The sequence below is a fragment of the Terrapene carolina genome, unplaced genomic scaffold, assembly GCF_002925995.2.
Source record: "Terrapene carolina triunguis isolate 2854851 unplaced genomic scaffold, T_m_triunguis-2.0 Scaffold58, whole genome shotgun sequence".
NCBI classification, from domain to species: Eukaryota; Metazoa; Chordata; order Testudines; family Emydidae; genus Terrapene; species Terrapene triunguis.
In genome coordinates this window covers 107,513,744-107,528,350 of record NW_020664409.1, presented here as the reverse complement: position 1 = coordinate 107,528,350, position 14,607 = coordinate 107,513,744, and the positions used below count along the sequence as shown (strand labels likewise).

Sequence of the window (14,607 nt, the reverse complement as noted above, 5' to 3'; positions counted from 1 at the left end):
GGGAGCCGGGAAAGTTGGATCCCGGGGAGGAGGCGGCTGCGCGCTCGGATGCCACCCGCCGCCTCTGTCCCCCGGAGATCACCAGAGCCCGGTGTTGACTCCTGCCCTGGGAGCGGCAGCAGGAGGCGGCGCAGGACTAGGAGGGATGCTGCTGTGGACCGTGGCCACCAGGCAGAGTGGGGTTCCCGGGAAATGTTCCTGACCATCGCCGTCTGGCTGGCTTGGCAAGAAACCTTCGCGGCGCCGACCTGAACCTGGGAGTTGTAAGTTGCAGCCCCTCGGGGGTCCCCTTCCCCACATGTTGCACGGGCCAAGCCTCCACAGCTCAAAAAAACCCCTGGACTTTCTAGTTGTATTTCCCTGTATGGATGAATCTGGGATTTCTATGGGAAAACAACCTATATAAAAAGTTACATGATTAAATACTTGATATTTGCATTAACCTAACTTTCAAAATATGCCCCAACTTTTTTTATTTGCAGTGTTTAAATCAAGAAAACAATTCCAATTGCAATGATGTATCCTGCTCTTTAAACTGTTCACAAAGCCACAGCATACAAAGAAATTAATGTAGCTAACATTTTAAAAAGTAATTCAACTGATTATAAAACACAGCCACAAATCTAGGAAAATCATGCCAAGACCGTTGGTTTCACTCTTCCCAGATAAGGAAGTGATCAGTAAAGTAAGAAACACATATTATGCATAAGCGGAGTCAATGTCAAATAGAAACAGAAGTTTCAGTAAATATTAGTTTAAACTTAAAGACAAACTTTACAATATGAAATCATATGGGAGGGGCCTATTTTATAAAGAACATTTCAAAAAAGCACTTTTCATCAGTTGTTGGAAAGTTGTCAGGTGATTTTTTAAGTAGAGATATCAAAGGTCTGCAAATCTGTTATTGAACTTATTACTATGAACACATGAAAAGGACCAGGGTGATGGGGTTTAGCTACAGCCAGTGCCGTATTATTGCCTAGGCCAACAAGGCCTAGGCCTAGGGTGGCAAATTTGCAGGGGCGGAAGCTCCCCTCCGCGCCCCGCCCCCTGCTCCAGCTCACCTCCGCCTCCTCTGCAAGCGCGCCGCCGTGTCCTGTTTCTCTCCCCTCCCAGCTGTTTCGCGGTGCAGGGGGGGGGGGGGGGGAGGGAACGCCGGGCGCTGGGGGGAGGGGGGGGGCTGGGGGGGGGGGGGGGGGGGGGAGTTGGGGGGGGGGGTTGGAATGGGGCGGGAAAAGGGCGGAGTCGGGGCAGGGCCAGGGTGGCAATTATTTCCCGGCCTAGGGGCAGCAAAATTATTAATCCGCCACTGGCTACAGCGACACATGATTTTTATACAATCCCTTGTGCTGTCACATTATTTAAAAGAGACAAAGTGGATGAGGTGATATCTTTTATTGGACCAACTTCTGTTAGTGAGAGGGGCAAGTTTTCGAGCTACACAGAGTTCTTCTTCAGGTCTGAAAAGGTACTAACAGTGTCACAGCTAAACACTAGATCTAACAGATAGTTTAGCACAAGTAGTTAGCACATATTCAAGGGGACCATTCAAGGTGAACTAGCCCATTAACTCCCTTGTAATCCCAGGACAAAAGGGGAGATTAGTGGGTTGCAAGTTGTTGTAATTAACCATAAATCCAGTATCTTTATGAAGATCATGATTTTAATGTCTAGCAACGTTTTGAATTCAAGCTCCCAGGCTCAGCTTTTGAAAAGTGTTTTGCAGGTTTCCTTTGAGGATGAGGACTGATAGGTCAGATATCGAGGGATTTTGTGGGGGCCCAACTCATGAGTTCTGAATGTTTGAGGTTGGCAATACTGAATATTACATCATGTCACCAAAGAAATTTAAGTCAAGGTTTCTCAAACTTTTTCACGGGCCGCATCTTAATACAGTTATTGTTTCATGGGCCAAATCCTCCCTCTCTGTATTAATTCTAATGAACAATGCCACATTATGCAGTATGCATTTTTGAAAGTTTATAATAAGCGATGCTCGGGAGGAGTGGAGGGGGAGATGGAAGTTTAGCCTAGGGCGCAAAATATCCTTGTACCGGCCCTGCACCTCCCCACCCCAACTCAACCAAATACTTCCTCTGTTTGCCAGAAGCTGGGAATGGGCAACAGAGGATGGATAACTTGATTACCTGTTCAGTTCATTCCCTCTGAAGCACCTGGCATTGGCCACTGTTGGAAGACAGGATACTGGGATAGATGGACCTTTGGTCTGGCCCAGTATGGCCGTTCTTATGTTCTTAGATAAGGCTCTGGGCTGCTCCTATCTATATATGGTGGAATCTCTCACACAAGAAATGTTCTGTTTGATTTCGCTAATGACAGAGATGAGCAAGGCTGGTCTTGTGGTTGAGGCATTGGAAGAGGGGCTCATGAGATGTAGGTTTAAATCCAACTCTGCTACAGACTCCTTTTGTGATCCTGGGCAAGTCCCTTAACACGTCTGTGCCTCAGTTCCCCAGCTGTAAAATGTGGGGGATCGCACTGCCTTTCTCCCAGTCTTTGTCTGCGTTGGCTATTGTGACTGTAGACTTAGTGGGGTAGGGGGTCACTCTTGTATATACAGTGTCCAGAACCCTGGGCCCCCGGTCTTGGTAGTGACGATGCTGTGTTATGTAAGCCATTCCCTTCCCAAAATGACGATGGGAGAGATCCAGTCTCGTAGTCTAACCAGAAAAGGGGTTGGGGGAGCTCTTTTCTTTTCCCCCCTCCGACCAGCCTGCTTCTGTTTGTTGGTGAATGGGGATGGATTTGGTGTGTTCTCAGCCAGCAGCAGCCGAGTGCCTGCATTTGAAGGCCTGATCTTGTTGTGACCAGTTCAGAGTGTAGGAGGGACATTTCGCAACAGAGGGGACAATTTGAGGGATAAACATGGTGCTTTTGAAAGTCAGGAAATAGGAAGTCAGGTCAGCACCAGGTTTAGTATTCTCAAAACTTCAGATTTCAGCCGATCCCCTTCTATCCTGATCCCCAGAACTCCCAGCTCTGTTATAGTCCTGCCACTCACCGTCCCCAAAGTGGAACCAGCACCGTTCAGTTCTGATCTATAGCATTTCCTGTTATTCTAGCCCTGTGTTTTCACCACAGCTCTTCCAGCGCACCTCAGTTCTGACCAATGGAACTCCCTGTTGTTCCTAATCTTTAACACAGCTCTACCAAAGCACTGTAGTCCTTCTCTGCAACACCCCATTGCTAGTCCAGTTGGGGATTTCCCACTGGAATATGCCCTGCCAATGCACTGCAGTCTGATGTGGAATATCCCCTGCCATGCCAATCCTTGGTCACTCTTAAACTGTGGTGGGTCGGAGTGTATTCTCAAGGGCCCCTTGCTAAAACTCTAGCATGAAAATGAAGGGAAGTGTGGAATGCCTGCTTCTAATGGAATTACATCTTCTCTGGGTTCTTGCCAGAGACAACTTCTTCTGGAGGCTCGTTAAAATTCATCTGAAGAGCAAAGGAGTTGTTTTCCTTTGCAATAATAATGGACTCGACTGCATTAAATAGCAGATATGGCCATGTCTCCAAAAGGGGGGAACCCCAATGCGGTCTTCATACACACCCCAAAACTCACATCCGTTTATTCAGCTGAAATTTGTGCTATATCGTCAATAGGCTCAGTGGTCCAAATCTTGGTCCCATTAAAATTTGAAAAAGTACTACGCCAAACTGCCTTACAGAACATTAGCGCATCGTAGCAGGGTCCACACATTGAATTAGTGAGTTGTAGATTCACACCTTGGCTTGCTACCCACTAACTCGCCATATAAACAGGTTCTTAACTGCCACTCTAAATGAATGCAAGTGGCACCTAAATGCTGGATTTAGGTGCCACTTGCATTCATAATCCCATCACTCAGCTGCTGCCTAGCCTTGTAGGCCCTTAACATTTGTGGGCACCAAAATTTCCCTCAGTAACGTCGCCTGGATGCCTATGTTTGTGCCAACGGCATGCATACTGCTGCTTGAGTCTTAGTGAGCTGCTCAGTACCTAGAATCCTGGTAGCATACACAGGTGCTCCCACACCTATCTTGTTTGCAGGGCCTGATCTGGTAGGTGTGCTCTTAGTACACCTACTCCTAGGCTGAGATGACCTCTCCTCCCTCTGCCCCCATACCCGATGGCCCAGTGGTTAGAGCACTCTCCCCATATGTGGGAGAGCCAGGTTCCAATGCCATTGCTGCCTGATGTGGAGTAGGGTTTGTGCCCAGGTCTCCCAACTCACTGCATGAACCACTGGGAAGGTAGTCTGGGGCAGGTGTCTCTCCATCTTTTCGGTTGCAGCTGGTTCACTTTGTATGAAATGCATAAATATTCCTGGGGCCAGCGAAGGAGAATGACTCTATGGTCCAGTGGTTGCAGAATTCCCCTTTATGGGAGAAGACCTGGGCATCTGCTGTGAACCCAGCAGAGTGGAGATTTGAACTAGGATCTCCCTCAACCTGCATAAGTGCTCTAACCAGTGGGGTACTAGGTATAAGCAAGGCACCACCTCCTCATTTCTTCTTGAGAATGTGCTGATGTCGCTCAGGCATCTGTCTCCAGGAGAGTTTCCAAGGTTGTGAGTCCCAAGTAGAGGGCGTTGCCTCCCTCCAGCTCAGAGTTAGGTCCTAGCTCCTTTTGATGGGCGGGGCTTAGCCCACATCCCTCTCCATGGCATTTCCTATTGGCTGGCTTAGGCAGCTCCCCACTTAGCATGCTGGCTTCTGTGAATCCCAGTCTTAGGCACCTAAATCTCCCCATACAATGCATGGCGAGCCTGAGCGACTAACTCAGGGCTGTGAATGCCACAGGGTGGCAGGGCAGCTAAAAGGTAGGGATGGCAATGCCCAAGTCCCCCGTGTGAATCTAGCCCGGGGTGTACGACCGTTAAGGAACTCTTGTTAAATTACAGGCAGTACATCACTGCTCCTAAGCAGAGATAGCCAGCAGTGCCAAATCTGACAGTGGCTTTTGTGCCATGGACAAATATCCACTAGGGACAAGGGTAAGAGGGTTTATATAACAAAAAGAAGCTATTGGTAGCAAAGGGGAATATAGTTTATTTATCTGCACAACTTTTGTGGCAAATTAGAGGAAAGGAATTATTTAAAAGGGAGCAATATGTGTGGCTGGAAAAGCAGACTTTACTGAAAGCATCCCCTCAGCCCTGTAGATTATCTCTGAACGAGGCCTAGATAAAAACGCAGCTCCACCAGATGCACTGTGTCCATGGTGCAGTTCTCAGATTTATCTGCTGTCTGATTAGATTCAGCTTCAAAGGGCTGGAATATATTGTTGTTTTCCTTGGCTGCCATGTTATGTTTTTTATTTCTTCTTCTTCTTCTTTACTGTAACCCAAGCAGACCGCCACGAAGCAAATAATAGTGCAGTAGTAACAATTATGTATTTATGTCATATCCCATGTCCAACAGGCTCTGGGTAACTTAGTACGATAAATAAAACATGCATGCCCCAGTTTTCAAACATGGGGCCTTAAAGTAAGGTACCTAAGGCCCTAACCTTTCCCACTGTGACGGCTGTGAGTTACTGTCATCATATGAGAAGTCCCGTGCACTGAGCTCAATGGAACTACTGATATGAATAAAGTTACTCAGTTACCAAAGTGCTGGGACGATCTGGAGAAAGGCTGGCCTGGTGGTTAAAGCAGTAGACTACAACTCAGGAGACCGTTGTCCCCAGCTTTGCGTCAGACTCATTCTCTGTTAGACCTTGGGCAAAGTCACTTAATCTCTCTGGGCCTTACTTCCCTCTCTGTCAAATGGGGGGAAACATCCATTGTTCACACTTGGGAGGTGCTCAGATACTGCAGTGAGCAGGCCCTAAATGTTGATTGAGGCACTAGCTGAATCCCTGTTTGCGACACTGGTTCCGACAAAGAGCAGGTGCCCGCAACCCAGAGCGCTTACCCCAAAAGGAAAAGAGTCAGAGGTCACATGACGTCCACTTTGCTGTTGCCATTTTAGTTTACCTGGAGGTGCTCAGTTACTTTGGTGATGGGCAACAGCGAAAAGCCTCCCGAGAGTCGGCAGAAGAGAAGAGTGAGGCGGGATTTGATAGCAGCCTTCAACTACCTGAAGGGGCTTCCAAAGAGGCTGGAGCTCGGCTGTTCTCAGTGGTAGCAGATAACAGAACAAGGAGCAATGGTCTCAAGTTGCAGTGGGGGAGGTCTAGGTTGGATATTAGGAAACACTATTTCACTAGGAGGGTGGTGAAGCACTGGAATGGGTTATCTAGGGAGGTGGTGGAATCTTGATCCTTAGAGGTTTTTAAGGCCTGGCTTGACAAAGCCCTGGCTGGGATGATTTAATTGGTGTTGGTCCTGGTTTGAGCAGGGGGTTGGACTAGATGACCTCCTGAGGTCCCTTCCAACCCTGATATTCTATGATTCTATGAGAGAGAGAGTATTGGTTTTAGCTTATCTTTGGGTTTTATACTGCTATCCCTCCTCAAAGTATCTGAGCACCTTCCACGCAAAATCCACAGCACTAGCAAAGACCAATGGGCTAATGGTTCAAGCAGGGAACTGGACATCCCAGCTTCTCTGCCCAGCTCCGTTACTTGCTTACTGTCTGCCTATAGGCATAGTCTCCTAATCTCTTGGTGCCCATCTGCAAAATGGCCAGGATCAAGAGTGATCCCCAAATTAGCAGAACATACCAATGAGGAGAGGTCGGATATCCTGTGCCATGAGAAGACAGTCTCTGTAAACGGGGAACAGAAAATGGGCCTGTATAATTGTATTAACAGAACATCCCAGTGTCCCACAGCTCAGGCAGGGAGGGGTGCTAACACTTACTGATAGTATTATATGGTAGATATGGCACACTGAGTATGCAGCATGGGACGGAAAAATGTGAAGGAGCTCCGGCAGGGCAGGGAAACAGAGCAGGCGATAGGAAAGTAAGCAAGCGCCTTTAGTGACGTAGCGCAGATCTGAGCAGAGCACAAGGCCGAGAGGAGAAGCAGAACTTCTGTGAAGCTGCAGCACAAGGAGCAGGAGCGGATAGCACTGGGTGAGGAAATGAGGGGACTGCTAAATTGCTGCAGTGCACGGGGAGGAGATAGGGAGGCAAGGAATGTTGCAAAGTGCACCTAAGGCTGCCATTGTGAGGCAATTGAGAATTCTCTCAAGTGTGGATTGAAGCCACTTGCTTCCCCCAGCAGAGTTTCAGCACGCAGCGAGGAAGAGCGTGATGTGCTCTGGCGATCTTGGCCAGATGGAATGGTCCACGGGGGGCTGCTCCAGCCCACACACATTAGAGCAGCCCTGTGGCTGCTCTAACATGCACCTGGGGCAAAGCTGTGGCGCCAGCCTGCAGTTTGGTTTGATTTCAGAGAAGTGCCTGTGCCTGCCCCCTACTGAGGTAAATGCTGGGGCTTGGCTCCTGTTTGTGCTTTTAGCCGGAGTTCTACACATTGAACTATGAACGGATGCTGTACTAGTCACAGGAAGCAAATGTCCAAGACAAACAAAACTTCCCCCATCTGGCATTCTTTTTAGCCCACTGTAGTCTCTATATCTTCCCCCCGCCACGCCGAGCACAAGCACACGCAGCTACTTATCCAGATGACACTGCACTCATTTGACTTTTGAAAACGTACAAGGACATTAAGGCTCATTTCCCCGACGGCAGTTAACCTTAGTGAACTACAGCCTAGCCATTCAGACCAACTGCTCTCCATTATTAACACTAATGGGTGAGGGGGGAATGCCCCTTATAATTTAGGGGGGTTGGAGCAGCAGGAAGGAAAAAACTAATTATAAACAGGCTGCTGGTCACTGAACTCCCTGAGTAGGAAAATAACAAATAGACTAGACGCCGCAGTGGATGAGAGAAAGCGAGACTGATCCAAACATACAAGTGAATAGAAGGACTCCCTTTGACTTCCGCAGACTTTGGATCAGTCCCCAGAAAATGCCCTGGGCCCCGTTCTGCAAGCCATTACTCGTGCGAGTAGTCCCACTCAAAGGACGGAGAGTGAACGAATAAGATTGAATGAAGAATGTCAGATAGAGGGAGTGGGAGAAGACTGTGTCACCAAGATCTTGGGCGCCTAGGTTGTTAAATATTATTGCCCTGATGTTAGATTAGCCTTCCTGGCAATTTTTATTTCTTAACATGTTAAAGTTCAGATGTCCTAATTTGGCATAGTGGTAATGGCTTCAGGGTAGCAATGCCCATTGACCCCAGTGGAGGCCCTGTCCTGTCATTATTAGGTAAACTCTTTTGGGCAAGGACTGCCCTTTTGTTATCTGTTTGTGCAGCACAGTGGGGTCCTGGTCCAGGCCCTGGGCTCCTACGTGTTACCACACTACGAATAAATCACAATCATTGTAGGCACTCAGTCAAAACTTCAGGATTTGGAGGGATAAAAATCCTTTCTGCTGGTCCTTAAAAGGGACTCACTTTGCCCTAAATTAAACCCCAAATGAAGATTACACCATGCTGGCCACATGGCCCAAACGCTCTCTCAGTTGGATTGTGGCCACAGCATCAAAGGATCCATCTCCAGATATAGACACAAGCCAGGTTGGTGTCCCAGCCCAGAGATCAGCTAGTCCAGATTTAAATAGGTTTTGTAATGTAGATATTTTTCTGCCCACAAATCGAGATACATAATCCCCACTAGTTGCACACCCTGCCAAAAATTACAGCTCCTGTTGGTACTGGAGCTTGTTTACATGTCAAACATATGGTGCCCTCATCCCAGTGCAAACAGAAAGCTTGGATTCCAACTCCTCCGAGGGAAAAGCCAATCCACGATCCATGGGAATTCATTAGGCTGAGATCTCTCTCTCACACACACAGAAAATGTTATGAATACAGGCAGCTTGTCTTAAAATGGCATTACTACAGGAATGGCTTGATTGGGCCAGATTAACTCCAGCAACATCTTGCAGTGAGAAGAACAATGTTGAGGAACATGATCAGCTGGGCATCCATTTTTGGACACCAATTTTCACTCTTTATGTGGCCAGTTACCATATTGGTACACAGCACTTACATCCATCTCCTTCTCGGGGCTTGTTCTGTCCTTTCACTCTTCTGTTGGAGCCAAGTACGGCATTCCCCGGCAGAGTACAGGGAGAGAGAAGAGAAGGGGATGTTTTCAGAGAGCTAGGCAGGTTTATATGATTCCTACTCTGGCCTCTCCCCATAGCCTCTCCGCTCTCACGTGAAACACAGTCCAACGTTTTTGTGACAGTATAAGTACAATTCATTTACTGAAGATGAAGATTTAAGTGTTTCCTTTTTAGCAGTTTATGCTGTTTACATATGTACATGTGTCTTACTCTGTGCTCATGTGACACGTTCCACACCGGGACCCTGATCTCAATTGGGGCCCCTCGGTACTATTCTCATACAAATAATTGCTACTAAAATAACTCACGTGGGTTTGTATTGTGCGGGTTTTCAGGGTTTGATCATTCTCGTCTATTTTGGTGTCTTGTTGGTTTACAGTAAAGTAAGCTGTTGTTTTTAGTACGTCTTCTGCAGGATTTCACGTATAGGCACCAATAAATTGTTGGATTACAAAATAATTAATAATAAACCACCTTTCCCCTTGCCCTTTGGCCCCAGACTGGGCCAGAGAATCCACCTCATCATGAAGGCGCATAATAGAGCCAGGGCATTTTATTTATATTGATGTTAGTTACAAATGTTGTGCGAAAGTGATCACTTACGGTACAGTCTGGTTTTATTATGTGGCCAAATGGCAACACGGCCAAGATTGCTAGATATGGTCTCACTTATGAGCTAACCTAGAGTTTGAACTCTGCTTCCTACTCATTAATGTCTAGTGCACCACCCCATTATTTTTTGTTAAGGCCAGGCTTGCTGCCTTCCTGGTGCTTGGCTCCACTGATAATACAAATAATAGCGCCAGAACACAAACCTCTGCCTAAGCTTTCTCCCCAAGCTTGGCCAATCCCTCATCATCTCCACCCCCACTTCTGCCTCCTCCACGAGAGATTCTCTGCACTCTCCTGTATGCCTAGACTGGATCCAACCAGGCACACTTTGATGGGATTATGTGTCCTACTGATTATGTGTTTATTTGGGAAGGTCTCGACTAGCCATCCTTCCGAGGGCGGGCACTTTATATCAGCACCTCTCAGAGAAACCCATGAATACTTATCAGTTATCCTTATCTTTGCAGAGCACCTGATCACACCATGAAGTGGAACAGACTCCGAAGATACTTCACATTCAGGCCATATATCAATTTCTGCTTTACTGGATATGTGATATTAAAACTGCTGTAACCAATAAAGACTGTAATTGTATGAAAGAAAAGCTACGTTTTGTAACATTTATTAGTGATCATGAATGGTTTTTTTTTTCCTTTATCTCCTTCACTGAAGACACACACTGTATTTGATCTTGTGTTATGGATTTTACTTGTCCTGTGTATCTTGGGAATGTTATTTCATTGCTGCTGAAGCTTGGTGTTTAGAGTGCTTGAATATGTTTAACTGATAGTTCAGCTTTATAGCTTTTTTCTTTCAACATGTTCCTGATCGCTAATTTTGTTCATTTAAAGCCATAAAAGTCAATGTGTTTTGTTGGTTTCTTTTTTTACAGGGTTTAAAAATAATCTTGTACAGGCAGAGGAAATTCACGTACAGTAAACTGCTGCTTTAGAAATTGCTCTTCCGGGCAAAACATGAAGACATTTTAGGATTACACATATCATTAGCAGACAGATCACTTGGATGTTTAGTTGATTTAGAGTTTGTCTGTTGGGAAGAGAACTATGTTAAGGTACCATTTAGTTGGTGCCAGCTGTGTCCACATGGGGCAGTTAGAGCAGAACACTTTGGTGCGCTATGCAGCTCACACCCACGTAATCTGCACTGTAGCACAGTGTAAACATACCCTTAGACTCTCAGATCTACATACACAAAACAACACCTCTTAAAGGCCCTGTTTATTTATTTTGGGGACACAGCAATGGAAGATCAGGAAATAAGATCAGTTATTTCACTAGGAGGGTGGTGAAACACTGGAATGGGTTCCCTAGGGAGGTGGTGGAATCTCCATCCTTAGAGGTTTTTAAGGCCCGGCTTGATAACGCCTTGGCTGGGATGATTTAGTTGGGGATTGGTCCTGCTTTGAGCAGGGGGTTGGACTAGATGACCTCCTGAGGTCCCTTCCAACCCTAATCTTCTCTGATTCTATGATTAAGCCCTACTGTACCTCGCTAGCAGGAATTCTATAACTAGAGCTGATTTAAAAACAAACAAACTGGAAAACAATCTCATGTCATTGCTAATTGTATTGAAAATGTAATTGAAATAAATGTTTAAATGTTTCATTTACCGAAAACCCAGTTTCCATTAAGAAAATGCAGTTTTCAGTAAATGAAAAAGCTTGAGAATTATTTTGATTAAAATTTCAGTAAAAGATATGGACAATTTTATGAGAAATGGAAATAGCAACAATTTTTCACGAACAATTGCATTTTTAAAAAGAGGCCGTTTTTTGACAAGAAACAAACACAAACAAAAACCTTTTTGTGTGAAAGATGTTGACCACCTCAATACATGACATAGCGCTGAGCACTACAGATGTTAAAAAACCTACAGTGAACCAGATCCTAAGCTGCTGCGTTGACATCTATAGAGCTATGCCACTTCACACTAGCTGAGGATCAGGTTGTTAAGAATGGCTTGATCATGCACCATTGACTCAGTGGTAGCGTTGCCATTGACTTGGCTTGATCCTGAGAGGTGCTGAGCACAAGTAAACTCCATTGAAATCAATGGGATTTGCAGGTGCTTAGCACCGCTAAGGGTCAAAACCTAAATACTAATAGAATCAGAGAAATTAGGTTTGGCAAAAGACCTCTACGGTCATCCAATAGTATATCTCCCAAATTAGCAACTAAATTATTAGTTATATACATAGGTAACATGCAGAAGTTACCAGTAAAGCATTTGATGAATGGAAATTTACATATTTTCAAGTGAATTTAGTGCTGGCAAAAGACACAAAATTTTCTGCTACTATTCTGTCTTTCTATCTGGTCCTGGAGGTATCACCTCTGGTGTGGGTGTGTAGCTCAGTATCCATTCACAATTCAGGCCCCGAGCTCAGACTACCAGCAAGTTTGCCCAGTCACATCAGTGGCGGTAGTGGCTTGTTGTGATCAGCATGACACCTGTGCTGGACTGAGACCATCAAACAGCTGCTAGATGGTAATCATTTTTGGTCACTAGAGCTTGAGGGCCTTTTAGCCAGTGACCCAGAGATGAAAGACTGTGTTTGAAATCCCTTAGCCATCTACTAATCCTCAGTTGGAGCTATGTTAGTAACATATCATCTATTGACAATGGGAAAACATATCTTAGAAATAATGATTCTGTGAAATTGCTATAAACAAATGTATTAACTTTGAATTTATGTTTTTCATTGATTTGCACACTACGAAGGCACATTCATCCTCCCATTTCCATGACAGATTAATCCAGCAATACCATTAAACTGCTGTTTACTCTGCCAATGCCCATATTCATTAATATAAATACTCTGAATACACACATTGGCACTGTCTCCTCTTACTTAACATATCACACAATGCAGACTTCTGAGCCCAAACCCCCAAGAGCTGGCAGTTCTGGTTGGGCAAAATGCCCAACCAGGAGCACGGGGAGCAGCTTGATGTGAATAATGAGAACTGTATGAGACGAGAGAGAATTCTAAATGCTCCTTTTATGGGTGTTACTGAGGAGTCTCTGAACCCTGGCAAATGTGGAAGAAGAGTAAAGAGAACATGACTCAAACAATTAAAGAAACACAGAACAGAAACTTAATGAGCTGAGGACCATACTACTCACTAATGAGTCAAACTTCCATAGACTGGGAGTCTTTGTCCAGTGTCTTAAGAACAAGTCATCACATCACAAAAGCAGCACGCAGTGGCATATTTGTCAGTAGTTTCAGCAAGATAAGCCAATGATTAACTGAGTGTAGAGGCCAAACGCCTCTCTGACCCCCAGCTATGACCTTCCCAGGTCTGTGCTCATGAATATTTGTAGGGGAATATAACAGAGCTGCACCCATTTTTATGGACATATAGAGGAATACATTCTCCAGCCTTGTCAATTCTAATCTTGTCTTGGCAAACCTTTCTTCTCTATATCTATTTTATCTTAGGTACTTCTACTGTGCCCATTATGGTGTATCATGACCACTAAAATTCATTGATATAAATGTACCTAATGAATGAAATGGAAGACACCTAAAATCTACTGTATTAGTGAGACAGCTATTTTTCCTGTGCACTGTGGGTTTGATCCAAAGCCCACTGAAGTTGGAAATATCAAGTGCTGTATCTCATCATTCACCAATTTTGCTCATTTCCTACCTAGCAAGGTTCTGAGATACAACAAAGAATTGGAGTTCTTTCCCATATTTCTCCTCTTTAGCACTCCAGCCACAAAGCAAAAGTGAAGAGTGATAGGACAGTTCAACAGATCACTCACTAACTACTTATTAATCTACAGTTCTATCGGTCTAAGGGGCCTCAAGACATTGGAAATGGCTGCAATTCATCCATATAGTATGAGTGCATTAACCCACATAATTAGGTAGAGCCATTTCCAAAGCAGCAGCCCAGAGCATATAAATGATCCCTTGCGTGGATTCTGAACTGTGTTTCTCATGTGTTCATTCATTACAGCTTTCAACACAGCAGAGTTGAGTTGAACCTAATTAGACCAAAAAGAAAAATGGTTATAATTGGTCTGGGGCAACTTAGTGAAATGTAATAAGGAAGTTTAATTGGCTGCTTCCCCGTATTGATGATCCTATAATTTATGATTTGCGTTGGACAGCCGATGAGCTCTGCCTTACCTTGCCTGACATTGCCATGGACAGAAAATGAATAGATTTAATTCTACATAAAAGTAAATTGGTTGATGCGCATACACAGTGATGGTGGAAATTGACCAGCTTCACAATAAAATGCTGCAGGTTCTGGGCCTGGGATGCTGTTGATAATTGGCATAAATGTCTTCAATTTGTTGGGTTTCAGTTAGCAAAACAGCAATAGCAAATAAATGGTTAGAAAGTCATTAGGTTATTATCTTTTTAAAACCCTATTCCACTGTACCGAGGGTACAGTGAATGTCTCACTTATCATAGTCCAGGGATGGTAACCACAGTATAAGCAAACATGGATCTGACACTGATGTGAACAAGTTAAGCTTTTCACTTGACATAACTAGGGCAACGAGGCCCCTAAGCTGAGGTTACAGGAGAGCACAGAGGAAGTTGTAGATTTAGAGGATACGCGCTGCTGCTTTCATTAGCAATTCTGAGGTTTATTTGTTGACACCTCCACAAGAGACGAGAGCGCCTCAAACCTCTGTCGGTGGGCTCCGGTGGGGTGGGGGGGGAGTGAATGTGTAAAAGCAGGAGATGGACGTTAGTGACTATCCATCAGTGCCTGGATTCTGCAGGGGAGTGGAAGCCATGAAAGGTTAGATGTCACATCACTGGAAATCCAGGAGGAAAAGAACATTAAGCTAGTTTGTTGGGGATTTGGTACATGGAGAAAATATGGCTCGGGTCTTAGGACTT

General features: G+C 45.1%; 1 protein-coding gene across 2 annotated transcripts in view; it reads left to right on the top strand.

The window, feature by feature from the left end:
* TSNARE1 (t-SNARE domain containing 1) overlaps positions 1-10,577 on the top strand; it is a 686,859-nt gene extending 676,282 nt beyond the window's left edge. For both annotated transcript variants that reach the window (XM_026646872.1, XM_026646868.1), the window contains exon 13: positions 10,181-10,577. The gene's annotated coding sequence lies outside the window, so the exon portion shown is untranslated. The remainder of the gene's footprint in view (positions 1-10,180) is intronic.
* Positions 10,578-14,607: the final 4,030 nt, after the last annotated feature.